Source organism: Dermacentor albipictus, chromosome 5 (assembly GCF_038994185.2).
Source record: "Dermacentor albipictus isolate Rhodes 1998 colony chromosome 5, USDA_Dalb.pri_finalv2, whole genome shotgun sequence".
NCBI classification, from domain to species: Eukaryota; Metazoa; Arthropoda; class Arachnida; order Ixodida; family Ixodidae; genus Dermacentor; species Dermacentor albipictus.
Genome location: NC_091825.1, coordinates 115,778,331 through 115,789,279, shown reverse-complemented (window position 1 = coordinate 115,789,279; position 10,949 = coordinate 115,778,331). Strand labels below are relative to the sequence as shown.

Below are 10,949 nucleotides of genomic sequence, written 5' to 3'. Positions count from 1 at the left end.
GTTTATCTATATCTTTTATGTGAGCATACAAATGTTGCGAACATACATACCACAACACCGGTTCACTTCCGACGTCAAAAAACGTATCACTCTTATTGCGAGTTTCTAAAATCACAACGTTGTTAGAAGATAGCTTTTGTATCCGACGTGGCGCAGTCGCAATTCTGTTGCACCATAATCGGCCGTGGAATATTAGAAAAGAAGAAAAAAAATTCACGTCCGTCGAGCCGGATTCGAACCAGCGACCTATGGATGTCCATAGTATTTTCACCTCTACAGTCCACCGCTCTACCAACTGAGCTATCGACGGGGATGGGTTGTGACGATTTATATGCCTTTTTTGTGTTTTCTGATCAGTTATTAGAATTTTTTTTCTTTATGTTAAACGCTGCGTTGATAGTGGCGACAGTGCCTCCTTTACTTTAGTACTACTCTAGTAAAGGAGGCGTTGGTGATAGTCATGTTCCCAGAACTTTAACGTGCCGGGTACGACATGACATACCTTTTGCAACAGCCGCCTGACAAAAACGAGGCCGCTTGCACGAAAACCACCAGAAAACTTTCATTGCGACGCTGCAATGCCACTTGTGCGGCAGTAAGCACCACGGTAGGAATAGTTATCGTCAGAAAGAATAACCGCGTGTGAAAAGCCTTCGTCGGAACAGTACAAACACAATGTACAATGGCGCTCTGAGATTTCACACACTGCCGGAATCACGAAAAAGAAGCATGGAACACACTGTCTTTTACCAACGTTCATGTGCGATCCCGCTGACCGTACGCCTCACAGGATGTTGCAGTCGCTACATTCACAGTTATGTCAGTGGTTGCAACAAACTGTATGCATAAAATGCCGCACTGTCAATCGTCACACAGCTTTCACAGCCAACAAGCGGGCAGACCGGTGAGCTCGCGTGTATCGCCGGCTTCGCCGTGAAGTCGCCTTTGAGATTTTAGCTTTCGTTTTAGTTTATTCGACCTCCGCCAGATATCACTACCATATACAAAACCACATTGCCTCCGAGATTAAAGTGACGCGCCGCCGCAGCATCATTTACGTTGGAAGGCTCTCTAGTGTTCTCTATGACCACTAGATGGCGAATGCATACCGTGCACAAACGTTACCACACCGCAAGCTCTTATGCGTTGGTCGCGGACGTAGAAGTTAGGCTTGGGCATGCTGGCTCATTAAAAAAGTCACTTAGAGAACTTGTAAGACGTCCAAGTATAGGACAATGGTCGAACCTTAAAAACAAATAAAAGAGTTACTATGCGCGAAAGGTTTACCAGTTTTATGTTGCTTTATATATTATATTTAAAACCACCGTTCTCAAGCCGACTCGGTGGCGCAACGGTAGCGCGTCTGACTCCAGATCAGAAGGTTGCGTGTTCGAATCACGTCCGGGTCAAATTTTTTTCTCACTCAGTTTTTTTTTTTTTTTAATACGATTATGTAAATCTCCGCGCTCGTTCAATTTCATTGCAAGGGGAAGAATTTTTGCACCCAGATAGGAGTGCAACAGGGTCTGTATTACATAGAAAATCGCACACTGCAGTACGAGTTTCGCAATGACGGGATTTCGCGGCGATATCTAACACTCGATTACCCGCTACACTAATCGTCCCTTTTTCCTGGCCGGCTGATCCCATTGTTAACGCGTGCCGGGCGTCTTTCTAACTGTTGGGAAAGTGAAATGGTATCGGAAAAGGCATCGCTACAAGATCACGGCCCAATTTAGCTGGTGCCTCTTTATTATTACGCGTGCAGTGCATGAGCTGGTGCCGAATGTTCGGGTTTAAAAATTCGCCAAGGTCTTTCATTAGAGATGAGACTAAGAATAGGCGGGGTCATTTTTATCATAACTATCATTATTATTTTATTTTTATACTTATTTTTTGCATTACGATCATCGCGTTATTATAATGATCACGCGATGAGCATAATCATAATCATTATGGGTGTCAGTGGTCAGTGATCATTGACCACTGGCACCCATAAGAATTACAACCGAGTTGCCAACTGGAACTTCGATTTTTCGATACCCTGCATGGTTAGGGTTCTCGCGATAAACATATGGAAACTAACTAATTCGTCGATCAATAATAGATCGAGGACATGAAGTAAAACAGTGACATCATTCTCTTTTACCGGCCCGGGCAAAAGCACATCGACTGAAAATGTGGTGAAGTTTGAGTACGCACGATTTATGTGTCATGCGGCGAAAACGAGTTAGCATAGCGTGTGTGGATATCCAAAACTAATCAGTACTAACCAGGTATGCACCTCAACCTTGAATCGTAATCGATTGCACTTTACATGCATATTTCTACACACTAGCTGTGACAACAGATATAACCTCAAGACAGGTTTGGCCGTGTCCACGCGTCTGTGCGTATTTTTCATTGCAACGATGTCGTCGTCATCGTGTGACATAGGCGTAGATTGCGTGGCGTGTCACGGACAAGAAAACAACATTGAAGATGTTTGTGCATCGTTTGTAGGAAGTGTGCGTTTCGCCCGTTTCTTCATTTTGTCCTTGTGCGTAAGGCGCTACGTAACCGACGTAAGGGACCATCGCGAAGCCCTAGAGCCCCTGTCATGGCTTTTGCCTGCGAATGCGGGCAATGACGCCGGTTGTAGATCCTGCCCCACAGCGCACTTTCTCTTTCCGACCTACTTCTTTCCCTTTACCCGTTTTTGTATTAGACAAAACGTCCCTGCCCCACCACCCCCCAAATAAAACCTTGCGTTCATCATTCAATTTTGCCCCAACCGATATTCTATTCTGCAGCACATTAATGCCGGTCGCCCACACGAAGCCTCCTTGACAGCAGGCCGCCGCGTATGCTTTGGTGCTAAGCGGAAGAGAGCAACGTCGCAGACGGCATAAGACATTCGACGTTCGGTTGAAGTGTTAGCGCCAGTTCTGTACTGTGTAAACAATGTGAAGGTGAGGCTGCAGGGTGCATAACCTTCGCGTAACTCTTTTCAGTGGCATGTAGCGAAACTAGGCAGGCGGGAACGAACGTTTGGCAACCACAGCCCAATACAACGACACCTGTATATGTCTGTAGCCTTTAGATTAAAAAGAACCTTTAACTCATGACCAAGTGCGAGTTCTCTTATTAACACGTTTCTGAAACTTTCTATTGGTTGCTCGCTACCGTACTGTCGCTGCTAAGCAAGCAGGAAGGAACGTTCTTTTCACCACTGTGACTAAGTGGATAAGGCGCTTTTTGCTGCTGAATACGAGGTCCCGGGTTCGATTGCCGGACGCGACGTCCGCATAAAGGCTAAATGCAAAAAAAAATATTATCACGTACTTGTATGTTTGGTGCACGTTAAAAAAGCCCTGATTGTCCATATTAATCAGGGCCCTCCTACTATACGGCGTGTACGCTGCTTAATTGGGAGTCCGACCTCTATCCTGACTGCACCGACGCAAGGCACCTCTTCCGTGTCAATTGCGGTTAGGTGTTTGCCTTCACAAGAGCCTACACAGCCCTGAATTGAAGGGGCTTACAAGGCTGCATGGATAACTGCGGCTGCAAAGAGAGCATCGACAAGTTCCCCGTGCGGCCGCTGCCCTCTATTTGGTTTACAAAGACGATCGATCGATGCATTACGCATTGGGGCAACTATGTACGATATTCCGCTGTCAGTGCAGAGGCTACCGGAATAGTGTTTCCACCATTCACGTGGCTCGAAACGCAGTAAATTCACTTTCGCGCTTTTGGAGAACCACTGTGAGCCTTTGACTGCGTGGGGCTGTCCGTGTACATGCTGCATCGTCCCTTCCTCTCTCTCTTTCTCATCTTCTTAGTCCTCCTTTCCATTCATCCAGCGTAGGGTGTCCACTATGCAACAAGACGTTTATCCGGTTAGCATCCCTGCGTTTTCTCTTTCTTCTCTCGTTTTCTTAGCGGAAACGTCCATCTGAACGCACTATACTGCTTTCAACATTCGCCTTATAGGAAGCAACGGTGGAAGCGGACAGGAACGGAGGCAGTTGAAGCGAGTCGAAAGGCAGAGGGATTATCTTTGATCGGGGTGCACACTTCCAACAGTATAATCACACTTGAGACATGTAAAAATGGCTACGTAGCCCTGTCCTGCCAGCGGGCAGCTATTTACAAATCTTGCCTGCATAAGGACAATGGGCCACTTTGGCGTCCCCGCCTTCCAGGTTTCGCACCAAATGTATAGCAGCAACAGTCTCAGGTACCCGTCTTAAGAAAATCAGAATACCACCTTTTGAAACTGCCGGATGTGGCATGGAAAATATAAATTAAGTGTACTGTCACGCGCTATGCGCATGATCATAACTAGAACAAGCCTTATAGCAACGGCATTGTTTTCACTGTTCCGCTCCCATTATCTTGACTTCTTGCCTTGGCCAGTAGAGTAACACACAATACAAATATGCAGATCCAACTCACTCGTGTATTGGAATCTATGTCAAGTTAAACTTTAGTGAATGGGTCCATTAAATGATATGCGACTGCATGCGATATGCGTACAATTGTACTTATTGTCATGCTACAAGGAGCGCGCAATTTCATGCGGTGTTTTATCCTTGTAATGTGTATCCTACAAGTTATGCCGAAGTCTAAACACTGACACAGATGACACATATGTTCATACACGCTTATTGCTTCGCATGATTTTTAAAAATTTTTATTAGCCTCGAGCAGATTACCCGGATAACTTGCAGGGCGGGTCCTCCTGAAGTGAATAACGTAGCAAAAAGCGCTTGCGCGGAAATTATTTGCCTGCTTGTTCGAACTATCGCCGATCTCGCCCACGTCTTTGACGTGCGGCGAAATCAAAATCTGCATGATTTATTGAAAATATGGAAGCGTATACTTAGCCGATGGTTACACCATAATGGTTACATTATGTTAGCGATGGTAACACGTTTTGGTGCGGAGCAATTTCTCGAAGCTAGCTACAAGTCGAGCCTTCCATCCTTCAACAGTACGATGGATTCCTTCTTTATCGATAAACAATTCACTAGACTCGAGTGGACGCTGTCAAAAGTTTGTGACGTCAGGCCTATAGTTGACGCGTAAACATTAAGGTGACGTTGCCACCTGTTTCTCGGTTTTGAGTCTTTCCTGCATGACTCGCAAAGTCTCCTTTCACTGCAATGGCCGTTCTATACTATTGCTAGTAGTTGCTGCGTGAAATTTACTAATCCAGCTCTGCTCAGCGCTTTTCTTTTCTTTTTGTAAATGTCATTTTAAAGTTCCTGTTATGTACTTACCGGTTTCTCCCTATTTCCGTTTCTTACCATGCAAGCACGCGCTTACATTTGTAGAGTCCATTCTTGCAACTTATTTGGCGAAGGTGACGTATCTCGTAGTAAGTACACACGTGAGGCCGTTGGTAGGGTTTGTGTGACACGGAACATTTATTTTTGCTTATGATTCCACATTCGACACTGTCGCGAACACGACAGAACAGAGCACGTCGCCAATGATGGCGTGAAAGGGCAAACGTCGCGATGTAATGAAAGTCAAGGGAAAGCTTTGCAAGGAAAAAAAGGGGGGGGGGTAGCATGGGGGGGAGGGGGCGGTAACGAAGCTATAGAACAAAGCTGGCGAGTTTCTTCATTTAAATACCTGTAATAAGTATACAAGAGGGGCGTATACGTAAGGAAAGTCTGCCATGTACCGCTTTATCTTGTTTTCTATCTCTCTATAAGACAATTCAGTCCTTGCACAGTGTAGAGAATAGGTAAGGAACCTAATGAACCGGAACGGGTTACAAGATCAGTCGTCCAGGGAAAGCCACGACGATTAACAGTGAGATACAGTGATACAACATGTACACCAATGTAACCGGGAAGTTGGTGGTGTTTGGGTGGGGGGATATTACGGTTACGTTGTGCGTATGCGTGAAACGGTGGACCCGGCCGGTCTGTCACCTCTTCCATCAAAGAACGAGCCTCTCGAGGTTTGGTACGGAGTTCGGCACACAGTAATAATCTGGAGTTATTACTGCGTTCCGAAAGACGCAACAGGATGGTTTAGCAAGTTTTGAGCAATGCCGAATCAGCCAATAGCATAATACAAGGCATTCATATTTTTTTTTCTCACGCGACAACTGACAAGTCTTTACAAGGCGACGGGCAGTTATATTTCTTTTTTAGACTCGGAAGATGATGAAGTACTGGCACCGCTTGTACGTCGGTAATGAAGTTGTGCGTTCTTTGACGTCGCCGGCTCCACCATCCCACACGTGTTCACGTCATTACTATAGGAACGTGTAATGCACTGCGCGTTACAGGGATATTTCTTGTTACACGTCAACTGTATGGAAAGACGGAATCAAAGGGCATCTCCAATGGCGGAAACTTTCACAAGGGACGCGGCCAATCGAGCCATGTGGTTAGAGAAGTTTGGGCAAGGCTTGCGCAATGACTTGACTTGTAGTCAAATCGAAGTAGAGGCAACGTCAAATCCGTTATTGCTTTCGCAGGTTCTTTTCAACTTGCGACTCGTCAACGTCACATTAATAAAATGTTACGATTTCATTTCCCGTTCAAGTAATCGCCATAGAAGAAGCGGACACCAACCGTCGGCAAGACAGGTTCACATGAACAAGAACAAATATGTTATGCGCCCTCTTCTTAGCATAGAAAGCTTCCAAGATTTTTTTACGCACTTTATTTACGATGAACAGACGACAAGACGCTAACCAGAATGCAGACAATGCAAAAAGAAAGAAAAAAAAAGAAAATAATAACGGCACACGAATTGTCAATTGCACTTTCCAAGAAAAAAAATATATCTTAGGCGAGGAATGTACATACGAGATCTGTAAGCTTGACCCTTGCAATTGCATCGTCTTCGCTTTCCATTTGCCGGTTATAGTAACGTCATTGCAAATTGCGAGGTGCTTACGCCGAACACATGTGTAGGGGATGTTGGCAAGAACTGAACCTATAGCAAGTCACTATCTTGGGAAAGATGGAAAGATAAATCGGGCATGGACTCTGGCAGAGACAGTCGAACGACACGTCAGTTATTTTTCTCCGGATCAGTAAAACTTTTTGCAGTCTTCAAGCTTACTTTCTATATTTCTTTATATTTTCGTTTTTCTCTTTTATGTGATCAGGTGTTATTAAAATATACACCTGCAGCTTCGCAGGCGAGATATCCCAAATGGCGCGAATCCTACGTTCTTCAAGTATTCTGACTCTCTCACATTTTTTTCTCATAGAGTGTCGGTCAAATGAAAGCCGCATCAATGCTTTGACAAACGTTTGCTTCAACCGGACATGCAGAGTGCCGTCTGCCAAATCACGAACCACCTTTTCGAATCGAATGGCCTACTGTTGTTCGTTGTTCATTGAGGCATCGAATATGCAAATCTACACAAGCCTGGCGGGCTTACATTAAAACCGAAACATCGCGGCTCGTTTTTTTCAACAATCTTTTTCGGCCTTGGTCGCATCGAACCGGATCATCACTGTACCAGCAGCGAAGAGCTGAAGACGAAACGTGCAACCAATCCACAAAATATCCATTGGATTCAATGCCTACTTTGTCTTCACGCAACCACAGCTCTAATTCTATCCAAATGTACATAAAGTTAAGTAACGTTTTGAGCAAACACAGCGTTGTCGAGAAGAGAGGATGGCACCAGAAAAGCACAATTCAAGCTTCAGTTTTTCCCTTTTGAGAAACGGTGAGCTACAAGCTGGTGTTCGGTTGCGATGTACGTGTTGCTGCCGGTTGGGAATGTTTCATTGCGTTTTCTTCGGACTCGCCTCGCGATTCTGATGTATGCCGTCTAGAAAGTACAGAGAGAGAGAGAGAGAGAGAGGGAGGGAGGGAGGGAGGGAGGGAGGGAGGGAGGGAGGGAGGGAGGGAGAGAATTCCGACCAAGAGCGGTGGCGTGAAGGGAACGTGCGTCGAACACGGTTACGCGCGGCGTAAGAGGGAAAAAAATATTTTATATTATATATCTGACGATGGAAAAAGGACGGGGGCAGGGGAAAAAGGGGGGGCGGGGGGAGAGGTTTTGACATACAGCGAGCGTAATATATTTGATCCACCAGTGTGTTTTGTCGAGGACGATAAATAACCCATCATATCTCTACGGTACGACGATTACTATACTACTATAATATCGGCCAGAGCTGGCCCACGAGACAAGGACTAAGATCACACGTAGTACGACGGCGCAAGGACATTGGGATGTGTGTGGTTCTGTTTGTTTTGTTGTAGACGTCGGGAAATACCGTGCAAATGTTTGTGTGTACGTGTTCGACGCCCTCTGTCGGGGGTAACCCAAATTACACGTCTCTGTGTCTGTCCGCACCGTTTGAACGAACGAGATTTACACATGCCCGTAGCACACGACTCCCGCGCGTGCTTTTTTTTTTCTTCTTCTTCTTCTCAACTACAACTTATGTACAACCGTGTTTTGTGACAATAAATACCACGGGTGGGGCCACGTTCCTTTCCTCTTTCCCCATGCTGTGAAATGCGACAAGGCGCAGTCGAAATCGCGAAAGAGGAAATGTAATCATTGCGTGAAGTTACACTTTAAAACGCTCAAGAAAAAAAATAATTATAAGGCCCACCCGTTCGATACACATGAAGTACCCGGCCTCAGCGGTTGCTGTGTTTCTTTTAAATTTTTTGCGGTTTTCGTTATTTACGAAACAATTTCTTCGGAACCCTGCAAGGTAAGTAGAAATGTGGAAGGACGTAGCGTAAATCTACGAAGGAAAGCAGCACAGGTTCGTCAGAAAGAAAGATTCGCAATTCACGAAAAAAATTCGTCCTGGCCAGGGAATCGAACCCAGCACCATCACCACCTTTTCAGAGCCAGGCGCTCTGCCTCGACAGCTATAGCGTGGCAGCGCGACTGCGATATAATGGACAGTTCGAGTTGATGGAACATTTATTGACGAATGAACTGGGCGGTGCCCCGCGAGGTGGGGTAAGGCATCGCAGAAGGGAAAGACGTCGTCAACCACGCTGTGGCACGAAGCTACAAAGAAAACCCGCGTGAGTTGTTCGAAACAAGAAAGCGCAAGCATTATTTGTAGCTTCCTTCTACACCAATGCTAGACGACAAGTTTCCCTAGTGCGTGACGCTTTCGTTCGCTTAAGACGACACAGTGTTTCAGGGTGGGAACGGAGGATTCGCGACCGTGGAGAGAATGAGTACTCGTGCGCAGAATATGGCCGCTTAGGTTTGCACAAAACAACAGACTGTCGTAACCACGGGGTCACTGAAACTGGATCGACCAATCACTGAGCAGGTGAGAATAAGCAAGAAAGCTTCGCGTCGTATTCTTGCCCTACGCTGTTCGGGTGTCCTCATATGTGTGCTAGGTTCGGTGCTTAGAGCAGAAATGCCCTTCTCGAATGGCTTCATGAATAAATCTTTAAGCATGACATCATACAAGTAATCCATCATAATGTAGGCGTTTTCTTGATTTTTGTCCTAGTACCACTAGGATAGAAAGTGAAATAGAGATTGTATCACTCCGCAGTGGATCCAAAATGAAGACATCTGATCACGTGCACCTAAATCTAAGTACACGAGTGTTTTGCATTTCACCTCCACCAAAATGCGGCCGCCGTGGCCGACAATCAAACAGGCACAACTCCATGGCCACTGAACTATCGCGGTGGGTTATTTTTCTGATGTGTCTGCACGTAACTATCACAAACTATGGGACTCACGCCTTATGGTCAGCTTCCTTGCTTTTTATCCCCGCCAGCGACAGCTCAAAACTTTTTTCAATTTTGGCTAATCTATCCAAATCGAAGTTACGTTGCCGTAATGAAAAGTGCAAAGGTGCGACCCCACTTAGGCGGCAAAACCACGCGCGGCAAAAAACGCACGCCCTCTCGCTACTACGCCAGGAATCATCGCTGGTACCAGCCGCGGTGACCAGCAGCGCTCCAACCTGTCCCCAGATGCGCGGGGATAACTCCCCACGGCTCGTTCATGCTACCACGTGATAGCCACGGCAGGGGAGAGAGGTGTGCCGTTCCGGCGGTTGCCATGACAACAGTGGCGCGTCTACGGACGCGAGAGGCTCGCCGCGCGAGGCTTTTATCCGCTTGCAGTGCGACCGCATCTCGACAATGGCTCACGATTTGTGCGGACAGACAAAGGACTACCTCACAGATACCGCACATAACAGCATCGCTTCTTTCGGTGGGAATACTTTTTAAAAAGAAAAATGGGCAAGAGCGGAATGATGCGCATGCGCCAACTGACCGGCAGCCAGCGATTTCCCAGACTGCGTGTGCATGAGGGCAATTGACATTAAAAAAAAAACGGGGGTGGGAAAACGACGGGGGAGTGACGAATCCCGAGGAAGTGTATGTTACGACACCACCCACACGATCACTTCCTAAGGTCTGCGTTATCGAGCGTCTCGTAACCTCGCTATACTTCGATTACTGGCTCTTCCAGAACCGCCTCCAGTGGCGCTTTTTTGATTGGAACCAAGTAGCACTATGCGAGCACGATGCACGATCGAGTTGAGCACTATGCGTAGCGAGAGAAGCGAACTGGTGTAAGCCAGTTGTACACGATTCCGTGGATGATGTCGATGTTTGCACGAAGTTTGTGAGAGGATTGGGGGCCGTCAAAAGACGGGACGAGCATGGAGGAAGGAAAGAAATGTGTGTATACAACAATCGCAAAGGCTAGGAGGGAGCATCACATGAGAATTTTGAAGCCTAGAAATGAAAATCGGCGAAGGAACGATCACTGGAAAAAGGGACCCTTTCCGCGTGATAGGCCAGTGGTAGTAGCTTCTAGCCGCCTCGCCGAGGTTGTAAAGGGTGCGGATAGGGTGGCTACAGTGGAGGAAAAAAATTCCATCCACGGAGGATACCCTAACCGCGCCCAGAGCCGACCTGCGGCGGGAGTGCCACTGAGAGTTGCCACGAAGCAAGCGATGCCT

The 10,949-nt window shown here is 46.6% G+C and overlaps 2 non-coding genes across 2 annotated transcripts; one reads left to right on the top strand and one right to left on the bottom strand.

Moving 5' to 3' along the window:
* Positions 1–218: 218 nt before the first annotated feature.
* TRNAY-GUA (transfer RNA tyrosine (anticodon GUA)) lies at positions 219–310 on the bottom strand. The gene is given in 2 exon segments: positions 219–254; positions 274–310. It is a non-coding gene; the product is annotated as a tRNA-Tyr (tRNA).
* Positions 311–1,337: 1,027 nt separating this feature from the next.
* Positions 1,338–1,409, top strand: TRNAW-CCA (transfer RNA tryptophan (anticodon CCA)). The gene has a single exon. It is a non-coding gene; the product is annotated as a tRNA-Trp (tRNA).
* The last annotated feature ends 9,540 nt before the right edge of the window (positions 1,410–10,949 follow it).